This window comes from Geospiza fortis, unplaced genomic scaffold (assembly GCF_000277835.1).
Source record: "Geospiza fortis unplaced genomic scaffold, GeoFor_1.0 scaffold157, whole genome shotgun sequence".
Lineage (NCBI taxonomy): Eukaryota > Metazoa > Chordata > Aves > Passeriformes > Thraupidae > Geospiza > Geospiza fortis.
In genome coordinates this window covers 1,809,206-1,830,682 of record NW_005054314.1, presented here as the reverse complement: position 1 = coordinate 1,830,682, position 21,477 = coordinate 1,809,206, and the positions used below count along the sequence as shown (strand labels likewise).

The 21,477-nt window shown below is 37.5% G+C and overlaps 1 protein-coding gene across 1 annotated transcript in view; it reads right to left on the bottom strand.

Moving 5' to 3' along the window:
* Positions 1 to 21,477, bottom strand: part of GRIA3 (glutamate ionotropic receptor AMPA type subunit 3) — a 348,477-nt gene that overhangs the window by 237,649 nt on the left and 89,351 nt on the right. The window contains exon 3 of the mRNA XM_031056066.1: positions 4,159 to 4,243. The gene's annotated coding sequence lies outside the window, so the exon portion shown is untranslated. The remainder of the gene's footprint in view (positions 1 to 4,158; positions 4,244 to 21,477) is intronic.

The following is a 21,477-nucleotide window of genomic DNA, read 5'->3' as shown; positions in this document are numbered from 1 at the left end:
GAGTATTCATAATCCAACACAATATTTAGTTAATATGCTTAATTAATGTGAAAAAATTCATCATTTTATTCTAGTTATCAAGATGGTTTGAGCAACACAGAATTTTCACCAAGCATGAAATTCATGCCATGGCCTACAGATCTCTGTTAGAAACTTACTTTGGATGCTGTTTTGCACTACCAGTTATTCCATAAGTTTATTTCCATGCATGTGTGCTGGTTTTTACATACACTTATTAGAATGATGAAGTTGCAACTGGTATCACAAGAGCATTTACATACTGCTCAAACTAATTATTTGGACAGAAATGACAAATTGTGCTTTAAAAAGGAAAATAGCGTTGCCAGAGTTTCTAATGTGAAGGAAGTACAGTTAAATTGAACAATTTCCTATCTCATCCTGTCCCAATAACCTCTCCCGGTCTTCTGAAATATTAATAAAAGAATAATTATTGCCATTTATGGTCAAAATAAAATGCTGTTAATGGCATATTATTTTATAGCAGTTGCTAGTATTTTTCCTTAGCAATTGCCCATTTATTTGACTTCCACTTGGCACCAGCTTGTTATTTCCCTCAGTATTACAAGAAGGGCACATTTAAAGAGGAAAAAAATGTCATTGCCATCAAGATTAATCATAAAAACACTGATTTTTAGAATAAAAAGATAAAAACATTTTTTTGGGAAAATGTGCTGACTAACACTACACCTGTAGAGCCTGAGATCTTGTTTAACCAGATCAGCACTGGGTATAGAACCCCATTTACTGAATAGATCTCACAGGGAGCTCATGACAATCCTGACTGGATTCCCCAGCTGGATTCCCCAGCCACTGACTGACAGGGAAGAATGTTTGTGGAGATTGTCTGCCAGTGGCAAAAGGGTATTTAACTCCCAGCAAGACATAAGGGTGTTACAGTGCACTGACTGGGGCACACACCAAAGGGAGACAACATCCCTGTTCCCTTTGCCTTGTGATTTTATTCTCTCAATTTTTAACACTTCAGTGGTAGCTCAGTTCCAACCTCACTGGAAGCAGCACTGGTTACCCATTGAGGTTTTCAGGAGGTGCTGGGACCATCCACTCAGATAAAATTGACTTGATAAAAATCAAATAAAAAGGGAAGTGAGGTAAACCCACAGTGATATCTCTTTGCTTATAAGCTTTTTTGTTGGAATTATGCCTAAATATCCTCCTCCTCCTAAGAAAAAAAACTAACTTGAAATTTCAAAACTGTTAGGTGCTGCTGGGCCTGTTTGTACCTCAGTGCTCAAGCCTTGAAAATTTTGAATATTTCTTAGTATTTTATATAGGAAAAATGTTACATTAATAGACACTCCATCTAGCTCAATTTTTCAATTACTTCCTCTAGGAGTAGTCATAGACTTTTTGCTACTAAAAGAACAGGAAAATATAAACTGCATGTGTTTCATCACAATAGTTGAATTGTAGCATTTCTGCAATAATTCCCAGAAAAATAGTTTGTAGTTACATGTGACCATGTAAAAAAATCATGCATTGGACACATTATTATAAACCAAGATGTTACTATTTTCCTTTTGGCATTTTGCATAGTGTTTTCTCACACTAGAAAGAGAAAAAGATCACAATGATCCTTAGGATCTGCTTTAAGACCAGACAGCATTTTCATGCTCTTCACCACTGTAAGATTTGTAACCCACAACCAACACAGGTGCATGAAGGGTGCAGGGACTATCAGGAAATCCCACCCTGTATCCCATGTTCTCAGAGAAAATCTTTGCCTGTACATGGGTCAAAACACACAGATGATTCCTCCTGTACAGGATAAGCTTAGAAGGGGGAACATTTCTGGTTTTAACAGACAAGCCACAGAGCAACACTATCATTTTCTCTCTTACTTCTCTCATAGAATGAAGACACAGGCAAGAGTGGATTTTCTCCAGGGTAATCTCCACAGCAGGGCTTTGCAAATACAGATTTCTAAGAGTAATATACACTCCTCACTCATGTGAGTGATTTCAGCAAGACTCCGTGACTTCATCATCATCGCCTCCCAGCTCAGTGGGACATAGCAAGGAAAAAAGCCCATCAGTTTTTGATATCATGCAGGCTCACTCCAACATCCCTTCCTAATTTTTAATTCATCCTGCCCTTGAGCGCAGCTATTTGCTATTACAGGTAAGGCTGCACAAGCATGCGGGGAGTGGAGGCCCAGTGAGCTGGAACATCCTGTTTCAATTGATATTCTGCAGAACTGTTTGGCTGTAGGAGCCCAGCAATATATTTTGATAGGCTTGACTGTGCAGCTATAGATCTAGTTTGCTTCCTGCTTGGATATTGTTCATGCTTCAGTTATCACACACAAAATTAGTGATAAGAAATATTAAGAAGAGCACTCTGTATCTCAGCTCTGCCCAAGAGGGCTGATAACAGACCCCAGCCTCCTTATGCTTTTTGCCTTTACAGGAACCTGAGTGACTGCTTCCCTGGGAAGCAGAAGGCAGTAAGTATTCTGAGCTTTATGTTAATGCAATGTCTGTCACATCCCTCTTGCACCTTCACCAGGAGCTTGCAAAGTCTTGGTGGAAATCCTAAAATGGAATACCTTTTTGATAGTGCTTTTCCAATAGGGCTGCTATGATGCAGAAAAAACTAGTAAGGATATTTTAGCAGCTTGCTATGCATAAAAAATGCATGATCTTCAAAACACGACTGCTGATAGCAATTAGCATGTTTTTTTATGTGTAACTGCATTCTTACCTGGTTATTGCAGTATACAGGAATAAACTTTCAGCTTGATGTGTTTCAAACCCACAGAATTCTTAATTTAATGCATGTTCAGCCCAGTAAGAACAGTAAAGAATCACATACAGCTATCCCATTTTTAACAGCACATTTATAGTTCACTCTCAGGAGCCTTAATCCTGCATTTTCTTCCCTTGTTCCATTCTATCAGAAGCAGATTTTCCTAGAAAAGACTTAATAATCTATCTTCCATATTGTTTGAGTATGTTATTTGCAGGCTTGGAGTTCTTTTTTCCTTCAAATTTTATTCTTTGTGGCCTGATATTTTCCTTAAAACATTCAGAGGTTATACATGTCCCCACACTGTCCACCCTATGGTGCTGGTGCCACCTTATGAGCATCAGCACACAAGCCATTTCCCTGTAAACTGGCTGCCCTTTTCTTCCTTCCAGATTATTCAAGATCACATTAGTAAAACTCTGAATTGAAACAGTACATGCAGGAAACTTCAAGAAGACATGGACCCTTTGCCTCTTTGCCCATAAAAGTACACAAAATTATTCCAAATTTCCCCAAGTGCCACAGCAAATGACAAAGGCTTTCCTGTTCTTCCACCTTGTGTCTTTGACACTCTCATATATTTTGGTTCTAGGCCCAATATTCCAAAGCTTCATGTATTATTTGCTGTCATTCCTTAGTATTTTACTATTCGGTTCTGGATTTACTGGAGTCAAAACCTTTTGTTTGGAAGGATTTGCTTTCAGCTCTAAAATTATTGGGCATTTCAGAGGGGAAAAATCAAATGTATGTTCAGATAAGAGACTGAAGATAATGAACAAAAGATAAGGAACCACAGGAGAATGACACTCTTTGTATCACTCTGGCATAGACATATTTGATAAAATTGCAGAGGGTGTCTGATTAAAATCAATAAGGCAAAAAGATCTTTATGTTACCTACACTTAAACTTCCAGCATGATCTGATAAACCATTTGTTACAGTACCAAAGGAGCCCATTTTTCCAAATCTCTACCCTCAATGAAACAATAATATCAAAGGGAAGCATTTCCAGTTGTTGCTTTGCATTGGAGCACATCTGCCCTGTTGCAAATGAACACAGAACCCCAGCCATTTTTTTGTGCACCTCTCTCTATCCAGAAAATTACAAAGTGCTGAATTCATCTGAGATGTAGAACAAGAGTCTCAGTAGGTGCAGGTATGTTGACTTACCATAAACAAAAGTCTAGCTCCTGCTAAGAAATGAAAACCATCTAAATCATTCAAATGTACTTTCCAACTCTCATAAAAACATTTGGAGTCATCTGACTGATAAAATATGCTAATTAAGTTTGATTGTTCTATTTAATCTTAAAAATTGTCTGGAAACCCTGGAGGATATTTTGTTTGGCATCAAGAGAACAGCAGACTCACATGAATGTCAGACTCCTGTGTGATTGGTTGTCCTGTTCCAGAGCCTCAGGAATCCACATCAGCACCACTGCACAATTTTGAATTCCTGTACAAGGAAAAATGGACAAAACATTAACATGTTGGATTTACCTGCTTCAACTTTGTTTTTATATGCTGTAGCAGTCTCCTTAGCATTTTAGAAAAGACAGTGTGCTAGGTGGGCTATTAGAACAATGTGCTTAGTTAAGAACTAGAAGTATAAAATGAACAACCACTCAGATCTGCCACAATGGCTTAATAAACACCCCCCCCAAACACCCACCACTACTCCCCTCCAAAAAAAAAGAAGAATAAAAAATTGTTGGAAGATTCAATATTGTTAGAGTCATTTTTTTAAGCTTTGGCCACCTTGTAAGCAAGAATCCTCTAATTTTCATCTGGATTAGCACTGGTTCTCAGATGAGAGAGCTGCATAGTCACTTTCCTTAAACCCATGCAGGAATAATGAGCAACTCAAGAGCACCAGGCTATGGGGGTCTATTGCCTCATGGAGACCCCTGAGGTTTCTTAAAAAGAGTCTAATGGGATCCAACAAGGGCAACTTTGATTATCCCATGTGGTTTGAAAGGTACATCAACCAAACCACAGAGACCATGAATCTGAAAGGCAGCTGACAAATCTAGAAGAGAAGTAGAATTTGCTGAGATTCCAAAGGAAGATTTATATGTCAGATTACTGGCTATATTTCAGAAGCTGTCATTTCTAGGAACATCAGTTGGAGATACAATTATTTATTACTACCCATACAGAGCCCCATAGACATTAGGATGTATGTGCAGACATTACAGTCAGCAGCCAAAAAGAGGCAGAAAGGGAAATAGGAGGAGAGGGAGAGCCGATCTAAGAGCTAATCTGGATACATATCACCTTTGATGGTTTACTTCACCATCTCAGCTCACAATTTAATTTTGCTCATGAGTTTCTATGAACTATTCTTGAGATTTTTTTAAATGGGAGTAATGCTATCTCGAGGCAGCTACTAACTTCAATTATAGTAAATGCATTACAAATAAATTCTGATCTTGTTCTTGAGGACCTGCAAGGAATTTGCTATCCCAAATTCCCTTCTGTCAGCATGGCCTCCTGCTTAGAGCCTCTTATCACCCAAGGCTTCTTTCCTTCTCAGAGAAACAATCATACACATTATTGAACATGCTGTAGCTGATATACTACATTATTTTGTTACCATGCTGCTTAATAGCATTTAAACAGAATGCTATAAACACATAATAAATATCAATCTTGAAAAGGTATTAAAAATTCAAAGAATACTAAATTACCCCGTGTAGGTGAACTAAAGCAAGTATAAATTAATAACCATGAAGGAAGTTGAAATTCTGAAGTTCTGAACAGGTAATTTAAATGTTTGAAAACTTCTATAAAACACTGGGAGAACACACAAAGTTTCTAATGTCACAGTTTTATCTCATCTTTGCTGAGTACTAGTACATGGTTTTATGCCCAAAAATATATCCAGGAGAGTCCAGAGAGAATTACTTTTCTGTAGCTGTAACTTTGTCTCACTAATCATAGAATCACAGGATGGTTTGGGTTGGTAGGGACCAGTTCCAATCCCCTGCTAAGGGCAGGGACACCTTCCACAAGCCCTGTCCAACCTGGACTTGAACTCTAAAGGCAGATGTAGGACTCTTATTACCCCGGGTGGTACTCCTGAAAGGAGAAAAAAGTTTTCAGGTACATATGGTATTCTTTAGCTCTCTTTTTCAAGGACATGGGTTGCAAGTACAAGAAGCTGTGTGCAAACCTTATTTCTAACCATGACAATTAACAAAGTTAAATATATGGCCTCTTTCAACAAACCTTGCCTTGAACGTTCTTTCAGCTTAAAAAATGGGATCTTTCTCTTCTTCACTGTCGTAATATTTAACACAGGAACAGATTATTAGTTTGTGTGTTGCCTAATAAATTATGCTAAACTGAGTGGATTAATGCCTTCTGGTAATATTCATTGGCCATAGTGCCTTGTTATCCTAGAGCCTGTGTGCTGAAAAAGCAACCAAAGAATCACAACAACTGCTGTAAACATCTAACCAGTGCATGGGGCAGAAAACAACAGGGCAAGTAAAGGCAATCCAATCTGGCTTTATGTGGGTCTGCAATTACAGTAGTTATGATCAATGGTGGTTATGAAGTATATATTGGATGTAGATTTCCTATGAATGAATAAAACTCTGTAGCCTTCAAATTAACTAATATACCCATTTCATTAATCTTCACTAGTCATCACCAAGAAGTAAATCTCACTGTTCCAAAAATCTAAAGCCTGTGCATTTTCAGCTACATCAACATGCTTTTAAATATTTTTAATTGAAAGTATCTCATAGAAGGTAATGCAGCATTCATCTTGCTTTGGATGACACAAGGCATATACTGTAATATTTTAACTAATGTTTTATTTAAAGACAGACTTGAAAAGTCTGCGTGAGTAATTGCCAGTTTGTCAGCTGAATCACTTTATCCTTTGGAGGAACTTTTTGTCATTATATTAGATGATTCCCAGTTTCAGTGCAAGCCAATTTATAGGATAAATGTACCTCAGTGTCATGCATTCCATTTTTGAATACTAAAATATTATTTGGGGGGTTGTTTTTACAAAATTGTTATCCTTCCTAACTTTACAAGCATGTTACTAAGTGATAGTAGGTAGTAATATGCATTGCAAACCTGTGTTTTTATAGAAAAAAACCCAAAGATCTTTCTTTTTTAATATTTGAAAAATATTTTTTAAAAATTTTATTTGAAAAAAAAAAGTCTGCTCATTATCTTCTTAGTATGAGAAAATATTTATGTATAGTGTAGCGAAGTTTAATCCCACCTGAGAATTTTTATGTATCTTAATGGAACTGTCTGAATGGCAGAGCTGGTAGAACTGGACCCCTTGTGCTCAGAAGACAGCATTTACCCATCAGATACCACACTTGCACATTGCCAAAAAGCAGGCTATATGAACAGCATTTCTAATCATTGTAAATCAATTCAGGGCTATTTTGTGTTTTTAAAATGTTTATGCTCCTTTGAAAGAGAAAGAAATTCTGCTTATGCTTAACAGACTGGCATATATTAATCCTCAAAATGTGGCACAAACCCATACATTTTTAAACTCTAGAATAAAATAATCTCAAGGATCTTGTTTGAGTTTTTTGGTTTAAGTGGGCAGATATGCAGAAGATTTACTGGATCAATTAAAATTCTAAGAACTATATTCATTGTCAACTATTTTAATCTGTTTATATCTGGATTGTTCACCTATCTGTGTACAGAAATAAAAAGTGTGTGAGACTGACTTGCACAGATATCTGTAGGAGAAACTGCATCTTGTATTTTATGTAGGAGGGAAGCAGTTGGGAGATGAGCAAGAAACATATGAATCATCTTACGACTACAATCTACATCCAACTTCCTCCTCACAGGAAATAAAGTTACCTGACAATTTAGCCAGCAGAGTGGGTTTCTGACAGCGTTGCATAAAGTTTGTTTGAAGAACCCTCATATTTTTAAATATCTGTAAGAACATTTTTGCTAAATATATCCAAAGCACTTGATCTGAACAAAATTAAAACTGGAGAATTAAAAAAATGACCCAAAAGCATATCTTTGCAATGAAAGCATTAGCTTGCAAATCAGAGCTGTACTCTGAAACAGAACTTCAGTAGTGCTGCTATCTGGGTCTGATTAATTTGGTCACTGTTTCTAAAATCAGCACTAATGATTTCACACACACCATCCCTTACCTTACCTTCCTGCTTTTAAATTCACATGGCTTTGATTTTAAGAAGTCCCTAACTGAAAACTTCCCATACTCTTTGGGTGGTACCCACTGAATGAGCAGCTCTTCACACCTTCACTTCCTTTCAAAGGATCAGGGAAACATACCAGATATTTTGGCAGAAGCTTTGCTTTGACTCTCACACCTGTCCTTTATCTCCCCCCACGAGCTGCTGCCTTTGCTGTCAGGAGCAGCTTTCCAAGGCTCACATGACCACTGAGAAGTAGGAAAATGCTGCTCCCCTGGAGCTTTGAGCTCCCCCAGGTCTGTCTCTAAGGACTGTGCCTCTGCTTCTCGTTTTGTACACAGCCAAGAGTTATGGTAGCTCAGGCAGGATCCCTTCCAGGGTCAAGGGCATGGCTTCACTAGGAAGGATTTCCATTCTTGCAAATTACTATTGTTGTCTACAGTGCATATCTATTTTAAATACATTTTCATTTTTTCCATCACAGTTTCATGCAGTCTTTGATACAAGGACAGACAAATGTTACTGAAGGAATACCTGCACAAGCAATCTGGTTTTTATAGCAAAACGAACCTGCAGATTGGCTCTGGAGGCTGAGAATGGAATATCCCTCCCATGCCAATCTCTCTGACACAGCTTGTGACAGATTCTGCCCAATGATTTTTAGGTATTTATTTATTCTCAAGGAATTCATTTCCCATGACTTTGTGCTTACATTAGACACAGAAATACTGTATTTATATTTAGGGAAGTTGAATTTTTCAACCTGAAAAGAGGCCAAACCATGTTTACAAATGTGCTAAAATCTTCTTTCAAAGGGTGTTATCCACTTTTGAAAACAGGCCTCTTCAGTTAGAAATATATTTGTATTTAAAAGAAAACAAAGCCTGAAAAAATTTAACTTGAGGGCCCAGAATTCTGATATTCTCAGAAAAAGAGCAAGGCTTGATCAAAGGCATGAATTGAAGGAGTCCCTGGTTCGCTGTCTTTAGGAAGACAAGCAAGAAAAGAAAAGTAAAAACAGCAGAGAAGCACACACTCTCAGTCAAATGGAATACTTAAATGAAGCAAATGGGGGAAAAGTGTTAAAAAAAGCATTATTCTGCATTTTTAAGGCCCCCTTCCCTTCCAACTATTACATTTAATAAATTCTTTAACAAATAGATCTTTTATAAAAAAAGAAAATCCCCTTGAAACAAGAGCCGTGTAACCAAATCTTCTACTCAAAAAGCATTTTTGGTAATGTTCAAATGCTCACTTCTTCCTTGGGTAACAGCAGGCATACTAACAAGCTCTTTCACTCATTCCTCTGAATTTCTGTTTGTCAGCTCAGTTCTGGACTTATGCTGACAACAGCAATATTATTACATTTCTACCTAGCGTAGGTTCAAGCTGCAAACATCAAACGAATATTGATTTTCTTTTTACAACTGAGAAAGCTTTAACAGACACAGCAGTAGTAATTCCTGGTAGATAAACCTGAATTTGGGACCAAAAGTACTGTTGTGTTTTCATCGTCAGCACTGCTGGGAATGAGAACTGCAGAAAAGCTGAATAGGCAAGTGATTCACAGTATTCTTTCATGTGCATACATGGATTGAAATAATTTGGATGGCAACTAAAGTGAAATCTTTTTCAGAGAGTTCCCACATCACAAAAACACCAAAATAATGCTTGGCAGGCAGATCTATCTAGTAGGAGCAAATGAGAGCTGGAATTAGGGTGCAGACCAGATGAATGCATTTTCATTGACTGATTATCTCCTTCTCAAAACAAATTAAGTCATTAAAACAGACCCAGAAATTCTGGTCATACCAGTACTTCATAAAAAAAGTTTTTATTCTTTGTGGTTTGCAAAAGAAAGTCAGAATTCTCACATAACCTTACCTTTGTTTTGTATCTAAAGAAATTCTAAAAATCGAATGAAAGAAACCCCCAGCTAGAAGCATTCCAAAACTTTTTTTTCATCCCAGCCACAGACATTGTTTAAGGGAACTGCAGGAAGATTTATGCAAATGTTTTAGGCAGCACAGCTCCACTGTGTACCAGGCCTCCACAGACTTTTTATGCAACTCCTTGGGGATGTGTGTTCTTTTGTACCATCTGGTCCAGGCTCCAGAGAGGAGCTAAACAAGAACTCTTTGGTTCTGAACTTACCCAGCTCCTGTAGGGAGCACATAAGAAGAAAAATCAGAAAACTTGCGCTGAGATTATAGGGAGAAAAAAGAAATAGAGGTGGGTGGGGGAACAAGGATACATATGCTAGAAAATATTGTAGCTTTACTGATTTAAAAAGGAATCATAATTGTTGCTAATGACTTGATGTGACATGCTGAAAAAAAATATGTGAAATGTCCTCTGATGTCACATCACCAAATTGCCATTTAGTCACACAAGCAGCCTTGTTTTCAGAGCAACTGTGCAATTTCATTCCTCACTTATATCAGTTGCATTTACAGGTACTGAGTCATACAAATAATGACATGAAATACATAACATATTTTTATCACTCTTACTATAAAGCTGTAGATTGATGTTGGAAGGTGAACAAATAAAATAAAGAGTAATAGAGTATATGTGCAAAACTCTGCAAATTAGTCCCCTAGTACTTATCTGTAGCATTTCACAAATATTTTGAGAAACTGGAATGGAAGTATTGGAATGGAATGCTTTTATTATTAAAATTTTAGGATGAATAACAGTGAAAATGTACTAGGAAATGTACTATAAAGCAGTATCTCTGTGACTGAAGCACTGTCAAGCACTGAAACAATCTGGGATTGCACTGTAGCACTGCTCCAACCGGGTACAGAGCACCAGGCTGGACCTTCTGCATTGTGTTTTACCTGCAAAAATACTGTCTTCTGACTGGCACACATCTCTGCATCTGTGTAACTTACTGTGGTTTTAGTAGATTTACAGATGTCAAGTTTTTCTCTTTATTGCTTATAAGCACAGTTTGGGTCTGTATCATCCCTAACTGAGTGTCTTTTAACATGGGTAGAGTATACCCAACCATCCAAAGACTGTTTGAGATTCAGAGCTTGTTTTACTTTGCTATGAGACTATGGGAAATCCAGGAGAGGAACAAACAAACTGACCTGTACAATCCAAGTGGGTCAAGACACATTCTGTAAATTTAGCCGTATATATATATCCCCGTTGGCACTACATTTGTCACTCTGCCCATTCAGATAATGAATAGAATGGTGCTATGATAATAACATATTTGTCACTGAAATACAGGGAAGATTTCAATGGCTGTAAAGAACAGCCCTGATTGCTGACTTCAGCACAACTAACGACCTTCGACAGCTTCAGCAGAGTCAGGATGAGATTTTGACCATACCATAATATTCAACACCAAACAGTAATATTTCCTAAGCAATGTTTTTTACCCATAAATGTAGTGTCTTTCCTACTCACAGGAATAATCCACGAGTTTCACAAAATCTATTTTTCTGAGGATGTGATGGTAGAACCAAGCCTCAATGCTTTAGGAGGTCACTGCTTTCCTGCAGCAGCACTGCTGAGAATAGCCCAGATCACCAACTGCAGGGCCAGCAAGTGGCTGGGAGTGAATGAGAAACCTCTTCTGTCTCCTGACTTTTCCCTAAGTACCAGAAAATAACTCCAACACATATGCTCCTAACAAAAATCTGTAGTTTGAGTTTTAGCTGTTGCTGTCCCATCAAAGAAAAAGTGTTCAAATATTTTGTGGTCTCTGACAGTAGCAACACCTGAACACACAGGCATTATTGCAAATTACTTGGGAAAAAATTAATTATCTTTCTAATAAAAAATTAAATTGCAATTACTAGTCATTTTCATTTAAGGAACCAAATGTTCCTATTTGCAGTAAGATTGTATTATTGTAATTTTGAAATTATATTGGAAGGTTGAATGTGAGAATTTAAACTGTAATCTTGTAGATGCTCCCACAGATGTCAAAACAACCCTTCATTGTTCAAATTCTCATGAAACCTATGAACCCCATCATCTTCAGATCCCACCCAGAATTCCAGAAATTACTTCCTTCTTTATGTTTCCTCCATGCAAAAGGTATTTAATCTTAAAAGCACCAAAATCTGATTTAGGGAAAATGAAGAAAAATACACAGATGAACCTTGGCTTCCCAAAGTGTCAGTTCAGTAGCTGATGGTTACTTTCCACTGGAGTTTCAAGCAGTAGAGATTGGGTAGAAAAAATTACTTCTAATATAGAAGGGCCTCCAAAAGTCCAGAAAACACTGATCAACTGTCGCTCAGGAAATCTGAGTATTATTATGTGACACTATAGACAAATAATCTTTCTGTATATTTAGACAAGTTTTAGTACTACAGGAGGTGCCAGATGTAATATACAGTATGCAGGATTTTGGCCAATGAAATTTTTAGTCCGCAAGGAATGTCAGGATGTGAACTTTTGGAGGGTCCAAAATGGAGTGAATATAAGCAATGAAGAAAGATTAAAAAAATAACAGTCAATAACACCAAAACAAGTTACTCAAATTTTAGTGAAAACACTTAATTTTAAGCTGCTGACATTCTTAATTTCAAAATACTGTTTTTGAAATTTGGCTGTTCACTTTGTATGCATCTAATGAAGAAATCAAAAGGTCAGCATCAGAATGATATTTTAATAACTTAGAATTTGACAAAATGCCAAATTTCCTCCTGGGCTTTTGTGTTCATTGACACTGGTGATGCACTTCAAACATCTACTGCATATTCCAATGTTCTCAAAATTTTTTTCCACCTATAATTTTGAGCATGCCAATTGTATATTTTAGTTGCTTAATTATTCCTTAGGACCAGGAACAAAGGCTTGTAGGGTGACATCCCAGTTCTGTAAAGCAGCAGAACTATTTTAATGGCAAAGGTTTCCCTGTCATTAACTGTGTAGGGTGAGAGATGTCCTCCAAGACTTGACCTAAAATCAGAACTTCCCTTCCTTAAATCAGAAATTCCAAACAATATTTTAGCCCCCAGATGCAGGTGCAGGTCAGTCAGCCTCACATTAATCTAGCAACTGCTTCATCCATTTTCTGCAGACTCGGGTAAATTCTGGCAATGCCATTGGGTTACCACATACGAGTCCAGTAGAGTACAAGTGGCAAACAACTAGCATATGTTGCAGTTATTGCTTAATACAATACTTAGAGAATAATTTACTCTATTCCCACTTGATAACTTTTTTCCTGTCATCTGACATTAAATGTCCCAGGGCTCTGGTCTTTAGCCACTCAGAGAGAATGTGGTTTGCGTGCCTTTGCATTCTTACCCATGAGTCTTCTGTGAGCTGTGTTATCAATAGCAACAGTACTAATAAAAGTCATATACAAAAATTGGAAAACTGGTTATTTGAAGAATAGACGTTAAATTCAAAAGGTTGATCTCAAAGAGCAGCAGTAAAGTTTGGGCAGCAGTGGCCAGAGTCAAAGTAGTAAAGGCAGAATTTAACTCCTGAAAGGTTATTTACTCGTAGCTGCATTTCTTTCTCCTAAAAATCCATATGATGTTGGTCATAGTCCAGTCCAGGCTTGTCACTATTTCTTTGTCCCATCAATTCTTTAATTTGGATTAATGCTAAGCATTGCTGCCAGCACAGAGGATAGTAATGACGTAGTTAATGCACACAGCAAACAGAATTTAGGCAAAGAAGGAAGTTTTACTGGTCTGTCTGTTTCCAGTTTATCACATTACCAAGCTGTAAAAGCTTGCCCTAAGCAGTAGACACTCTAGTTCTAATTTAATCAGTAGAAGCAGTATCACACAATTTCTTTTGCTCCCATTATCCCTTATATGATAAAAATAAGACCAAAAGAAAAGGAGAAACAAAGGAAAAAACAAATGCATTATGTAGAGATGGGGTAACTAGGAGCTGAAAAGACTGAAGAGGAAAAAATTATATTAGAGAATATAAATTAGTTTATTAAAGGTCAAAGGCAGACCCAACAAATGCTGGTAGCATGACCTGGGAAGAAAGAAGCAAGGGGTTTGACTAAGGAAAAACTGGTGTGCAAGAGAATCCCAGCTAAGTCAAATCATCATTTTCTAATGACACAAATTTTGGTCAAAAAATTAATGGCCAGACAAGGTCAAAAAAGGAAACGTTATCTCTATAATGACAATGAAGGCTCCAATATTCAGGTCAAATCACTGTCCTGGGGAAAGGAAATACTGTGAAACCTGTACTTCTAGACTAATACTCGAAAAGAAAGCACTTTAAATGCTTCATCAGAAGAAGCATTAAACTGATGTCATACAAGTCAAATCAAAGGAAAATCACTAAGATGAGGAAACTGTAATCATATAATTAATAGAATGCTTAATTAGTGCATTTCATGAGTAACAAGGCATGTCTGCCATGACAGCCCAAGGCAAAAAACATCTCCTGACACGAGGGTGGCCACTGCTCACTGATGCATGGATGGCCATATGCTATATGGGGCAAAACCCACAGAAGGAGCTTAGGTGAGTGACAGCTTCTCTCCACCATTATTATCTTCCAGTCAGCAGCAGCACAGCAAGACCACCCTGTGACAAAACATCAGAGGAAAAAGGTACCATCTTCCCAATGAGAGCTGAGCACTTGCCTACAGCTATGCAGGACTGCTAAGGTGCAGCCACAGGCTATGGCCAGATGTAAATTCAAGGGCCAAAAAATAGCACAAAAAGTAGGCTATAAGATCATGTATATACAGCATGCACATGGTCTTTGATACAACTCTCCTGTAACCTTTATTGCCCTGATGAGGCACAGTGTGACGTGTGCAGTGTCTCTGGAGATGTTAAAACATTAATTACATCAATATGCTACATTAATGTGGTTTGTGATGGAGGGAGACTAATACATGAGAAGTAGCAATGTGCACTTTGATGAATCAGTTGATGAGAATGAGACTCATATTCTTCAGTGGACAAGTAATTTTATTCCATTTTAAGAAGATGTAGAAATAAATGATGGAAAAGACCTTCTTCTTTTTTGAGAGGCAGGGGATGTACATTCCTGACCAGCAAAACTGAAATGAGGTGAAGCATTTGTTTCTAGATCAGCTGAAATGGAGAGGCAAACTTAATTCTGAAATTTTGTTTGTAGAACCTTAGCCTCCAAAACATACCAGTGACTGATGACAATATAACCCAGTATTTTATTTCTCAGGAACTGCCAAACTGAAAATAGGATACTATGATAAAAACTTTACATCAGTTTTATCTATCTCTGAGGGCAGAAGTGTTCATTTGAGTTTTAAATGATTTTCTAAAGATAGACCAAAAAGCCACCTACCAGAACAAAAGCCACAGTCACAGTTAGATCAAGAATTTCATTGTTATCCTACCCACCAGAAATCTCCTGAAATTGAGCTTTTAACTGGACCTTGATGATAACAGGAACACCTATGATAAACTAAGACAAGCATAAAATCCAGACATCTTCTGTGACTGAAAATCAAATTCATTACTAGATTTTGACCATTCAGAGAGTTCATGTCTCTTGGGAAAACTTTCCTGACCACCTTAAAGTAGTCAGTCATTGCATGTATATACATTTAAGTAGTCTAGAGTACAGGAAAATGAGTGATGAAGGGACATGCGAAGTTCAACTTCACACTACTGAAGTTATGTCTCAAACCCTGATTCAGGCTCATCCAGGGAAGGATTGCACAATTCATGCCATTTAATGCTACTCATTGATAGTAATGGAATAAAACCACACACACTTAGGCGAGGTTATGTTTAATATTTTGGTATATGCCCCAACCAGTCGGAAATCATTAAATCATTTGCTCATGAATACTTCTCTGCTGTAAGCTCTATTTTAAACTTGTCTGCGTTAGGATTTATTTTTAGTTCTGTTTTATTTCTGTGGAGAATATAAGAAGCAGAACATTTTATCTTCTGTTCATAAAGGAGATATAAATCATCCCATTCTAAAAAGGTGGAGCACTTTTAGCTCTAGTTCTTTTGCAATCAATTTGATCTAGCCTAAAAGAGGCCTTATCCTGCTCCTAAACTGGCTTTCCTTATCTATCTCAGAGCATCACAAACGCTCAGCAATCTGCTTGCAGTAGAAGAAAATAGGTTATTTTTCTACTCCAATTAATGCTTTGCTGTAGAAAATGGGAGAAATAATACAAAAAGGCAGGATTGGCATTGTATTTGAATAACCACTTGCAAAGGGATCAGCTGTCACTCCTCACTCCCAAGGCACAGAACTAGATGGGCCTTAGGGTCCCTTCCAACCCAGACAATTCCACGATTCTCTCTGTCCCAGCTTACTACAACAGACCCCTCAGGCCCAGTTTTTCTCCAGGCCTTATGCCCATCTGCTCCTACAAGCATTCAAGTGACACCAGGAAATTACTCTGGACATTCAAAATAGAGCTCCTTGCTGAACTTGAAGCTGCAGAGCCTGAGACTGACCAATAAATATCAGTCATGGTAGTTTCATGAGAAAATATAATTCTCTTTTGAATGTGACTAGAATATTTAATCTGGCCTTCAGTGCTTTCAAAATGAGGCTAATCAATGACTTATTGCTATCAACAACAGAAAATCATCTTGTGGCAGCCAGTGCCTACATCAGAGATAAATTCTGAAATTTACATTTGTTTTTATTTTGACACTGATTGCACTTACACATGCTAATTATCAGAATAACAAATTTTTTCATGTAAAAGATGGTAGAGAGTATCAAGATTTGTGGGGAGAAAAAACTCTGTAAGAAGCAATAACCATTTGATAGAATGCACAATTTTTTCAGAAAAATTACTGAAGTAGAGGGCTCCCTTTATATAATTATAAAATTATTGTTGGTATGACTGATTTAATTTGAATAGCATTCCCTGGGGAAATATACTGTGCTATCAACTTGAAATTATTATGATTATTTGGCCTTCAGCAGTAGTGGAATAAGTCAGCAGCAGAGCTGGATGGCAGTATGCCCACAGCTACACCTAATGAAATGAAGCACATCTGTGGCTCTGACAGGAGGAAATACCAGGGAACAAGCTCATCTCAGAGCAGCTCACTCCACGTCTGATGCCAGCAGTCTCCAAGCACCCACAGGCAATACCCCAAGGTCCTTACTCAGCCTTTACTCAGAATTGAGGGCATTTTGATCATAGAGTGAAAACCAAGAGGGGCAGATGTTATGCTAAAAAGTATTAATATAAAGAGGTGGCTAACTCTTCACCTTCTTCAGTTCGGCCGAAGATGCTGAGGGGTGTCTTTGTGAGCTAGGTGCAAGAGCATGAGGTGGTCCTCAGTAAATAATTTCTCCTTAGAGAAATGGTCAAATATGAAAGCTGATATTTTTGTGATAAGTTAAACAGAGTGGAACTTCATCAAACTGGCCATAACTGCTTTATTTCGAGCAGTTTTCCTAAGATCAGCAGGCTAATTTCATACCCTGCAACATTTGTGGGGGAAGCCTTAGCAATGTCTTCCTCTGACACGAGAGGAGAACAGCCCCAGAGAACTGGTTCCTGGAGGACTTCTGCTCCACTGAACAAGCCCTCTGTGGCAACTTAGAATAATGTTTTTTTAAACTGCATTGACAGGTTGCATAGTATTTCTCTGCTGCTCTTGACTAACAATCTAGCAAGCACATGAAAAGGCAAACCTCTGCCTTTGTCAGCTTTGCTGGCACTCTGCTGAGGGAGATCAAAGCAGGCGCTTTGAAGGAAGGAGAGTGAGGATGTAGCCAAATGGTGGTTTGAGACAAAGGAGCAGCCTGCTTGAGGTCATAGATGGAAGGAAAAAGCCTGATAAAGAAAGGAAAAATAATCTCTAAACATATGTTGTGCAAGAATACACAATTTGCCATCCTTCTCCATGGAGACTAAGCTAGACTCCCCTTTCACAATTCATTTGGACTGCAAGAGTGAAGAGCTGCCTGTTCAGAGGCTCTGAACCATTGCTGCCCTTGATTTTGTTAATGGCAGCAAACTGGGGAGCAGCATGGCCTCCTTGTTGACTGCTGTCTCTATAAAATGCAAGTTCCTCAGAGGAAAAGGAAATAATGCCAGAAAAAGTAAATAGCTTGCTTTCCATGTAAAAGCAGACTAGTGTTCTGACCACAGTAAGCAGTTTTTCCTCCTTCCATGCAAGGCAAAAGAGGTCTGTGCAAAAATAATCCCTTCTGTCATAGGATAAAAGCTATACATAGTCTAAGAATGACTTAAGCTTCCTGGGGACCTTACTCTGGGACATAAAATGATGTATCCAACTTCTGCTGGACCTGTGCTGTGGCCAGCTTCCCAGGGGCTCCTAGGAAGCATCAGACCCAATACATTAGCTGCTTATTGTTCAGCTTTTCCATTTTCAGATATCTGGTTCCTAGTTATCGTCTCCTGGAATGAGGCGCTGCTAAGAGACACAATGCAAAGCACAAAACATAATTGGGATGGGTAGAGCAATCCGATTAAAATGAGAAGTCTGCCTGAGTGGGAGCAAAAGCCAAGAAATGAAAAAAAAATTAAAAAGGTGGAAACCTAAATAATTCTCATAAAATCATTTTGATTTTTCTGTAATCCCCTGACAGCACTCCAATAGCACCAAAACCAGAAAAACACGTTTTGCAATATTCTTCTGGTTGGAAAGCGGGTAAAGCCAATGTAACATTAATAATAAACACTTTATTAACTTTGCAGAGGCCCATAAATGGTTCTGAGAACACACAAAAACCAGATAAAATATACCATCTGTCCTCAAGCTCTGCAGAAGCTGGTGCCAGCAGCTCAGGCAAAGGTGGGTGTAGTACAGTACCCATTGGCAAGGAAACTCTGCAGGGAAGACTGAAAAAAGAATGTTTTATTGGGGGTAATGAGAAGTATCAGGTAGCAAGTATTTCTTTTCCAGAAGAAGGGAATAACAAAAAAAGGCAGAAGTTGGAGAAGGATTAAGTAGGGAAGATCAGAATTTCTCCAGAAAGTTCTTATCTACAGCTAATATAAACAGACATATCATTAAATCTGCTAGAGTAAAAACCTATAGAACCAAACAAATTCATCAAGGTGCGACGTTTTAAACCCCTGTCCATTGCTGATATGTGGTTTCAGTCCAATCCTGTTTTCTGCATGACCTGTCCTTTGTAGTACTCAGGGTATCAATGTTGCTCCCAGCAGGGCACAAAGTGCATTTCACAGCACAGGCATAATGCCATGGCATGACTTAGCCAAGACTTAGCCCACCTCAGAAATTATAAGAATATCTTGAAATATCTGAGGGTAATTCCAAGAACTCCCTTTATTCTCCAGAGAAATATTGAGGATGTATTTCCTTGACTTGTCAAATCAGCTTGTTTTGACTGTGGCTGTTCCACAAATCCCACAGGTTAAAAAGCTGCAAAGAAGCTACTGGTTCACCAAAACCCCCTTCTGATAGGGTATATGTACTGCACTGTACATACATACAGTGCTGCAGTCCTGAACAACACCTTACTCTGTTCAGGTGAAATTCCCCTGACCCAACATTCCTCTTTTCATATGAATAAAAAATTTCAAAGGATCTTGCGAGGTTTTGCTTTCTTTGTTACAGAGGATTCTGGAAGACTTTCTACTGAAACACTAGATGGTCTTGTTTGGAATTAAATAGAATCTTGAATGTAATATTAGACTGCTTTAAGTATTTTTAGACAGATTTATTTTGCTTGATGTGGTGCCATTTCTTCTAGACTTTGTTTTCAAAAATTCCTCTCAAAGCAATTTATTTTATTTTAAAGGAAGTAGTAACATTGTTATGGAGGAAAAAATGTAGATAGTTTTCTTATTATGAACTGTTTTTAACTGCAAATTTAAAGATATATTTATAAAGGCTTATACACTTAGGAGGTGAAAGCTTGGCTAAAATCTAAAATCCTCTTAAGCAGCTTGGCTTTTATAGCATGCTACAAATTCATGAAGAAAGGCATACAGGAGGATTGTAAAATTTCAGGCCTGACACTTGCATGTTATCTTTGGGAATCCAGCCTGAATGAGGAAAGCATAAAAGGAAAAAATAAGCTTGCATAGCTCCAATGTAGTGTCATAAGTCAAAAATTCCAGACTGAAGAAAACCAAGATCAGTAAGACAGGTGTCTCAGCATTTGACATGTGTCCATATAAAAACAAGGTAATTATTTCAGATGTGGTATTTATTGCAAAGAATACAATTGGGGATTAAAACTAAATTCAATAGTACATTTATGGTGATCAGTAACGTTCATATGCATGGCTAAATACAGACATAGAAAAGATAATTAAAATTTAGCTTCTCTATTTATAGAAAAAAGGTGAAGCAGATTCATTGTCTTTAAATGTGAAGGTTGGAGTAAGCATGGGCGATATTAGGTGCTAGTGAAAGCAGATATAACTCATTACAAAGGTGTGTTCTTTTTCAATAAAATTAATATGTGAGATACAAGAAAAAGTAACTGATAAAGCAAAAGGACAGAAGCTACAATGTAGGAAGCGAAGAACAAAAAAAAAATATGTTCTAAGCCATTGGGATATGTATTTTTGCTAAAGAAGTAAATGAAAATGATTGAAGAGATAAAAAAATTCTACAGAGACCCAAGACAAAATAACAGGAGTTTTGGTAATATAAGTATTTTTCCTTTAAATGAACTACTTGCAATAAAACTATGAGCCACTCTTTCATTGCAAAACAATGCAACAGCTACCATTATTTCACAGCTATTGAGGCAGTCTGTAATGTTCAGGAAGGTCCACTTTTTACTATTGATAATTAAGGATATTTAAAGTAACACATATTCTGAAAGAAACAGCTATTCTGAAAGGAAGAGGTAAAGAAATTTAATTGTCAATTTTCTAAAATTCCTTATTATAATATTAGTAATCAGATAAAGTTAAATTATTTCAATGACTCGATTTACATTTCAAAACATTAAAACTGTAGAGCAGAGCTTCTTCAATCTGATATTAGGTTAGCTTTTTGAAATACCCTGGAGAAAACTTGTACACTTTTTTTTTTTCAGCATGGCACAGTCATATCCAGTTTTCTATAGAACAGTCAGGAAAGATGTGGCAAAAATACCTCAAGATATTTTAGAACTGAGAGATTAGGCTGCTTTCTACTTTTAATTGATTTACAAAGAGCTGTAGAATGGCAGTGAAAACTCCTTACTGCAACTTGCTCAGACTGTCTCCTCTGCACTACTTGGAATTCTTTTTTCAAGAAGAAGGCTGCTGCTGGGCTGACAGAGAGCATTGAGCGCTCCCTCTTTGTCAATCCATGGCTTGTCTTCAGAGAAGTTTCCTTCTTCAAATATGAATGTGTTTTGCATACCACAGAAGTTCCATTTGGACTTTTTGTCACTTGGTCACAAACTTGATATGAATATCACTGATCAGCAAGAATTAAAGTGCTGGGTTTATGTGCTGAGGTTAAGAAGGATGCTTTTAATATGAACTTGCAGTTGGGGAGGGAAAGGTGGGCAGAGCAAGCTATCACTGATTGTTTAATATTTGCTAACAGAGACAAATAGCCTTCAGGTTAGATCTAACTCCAAGAAAACACATTAA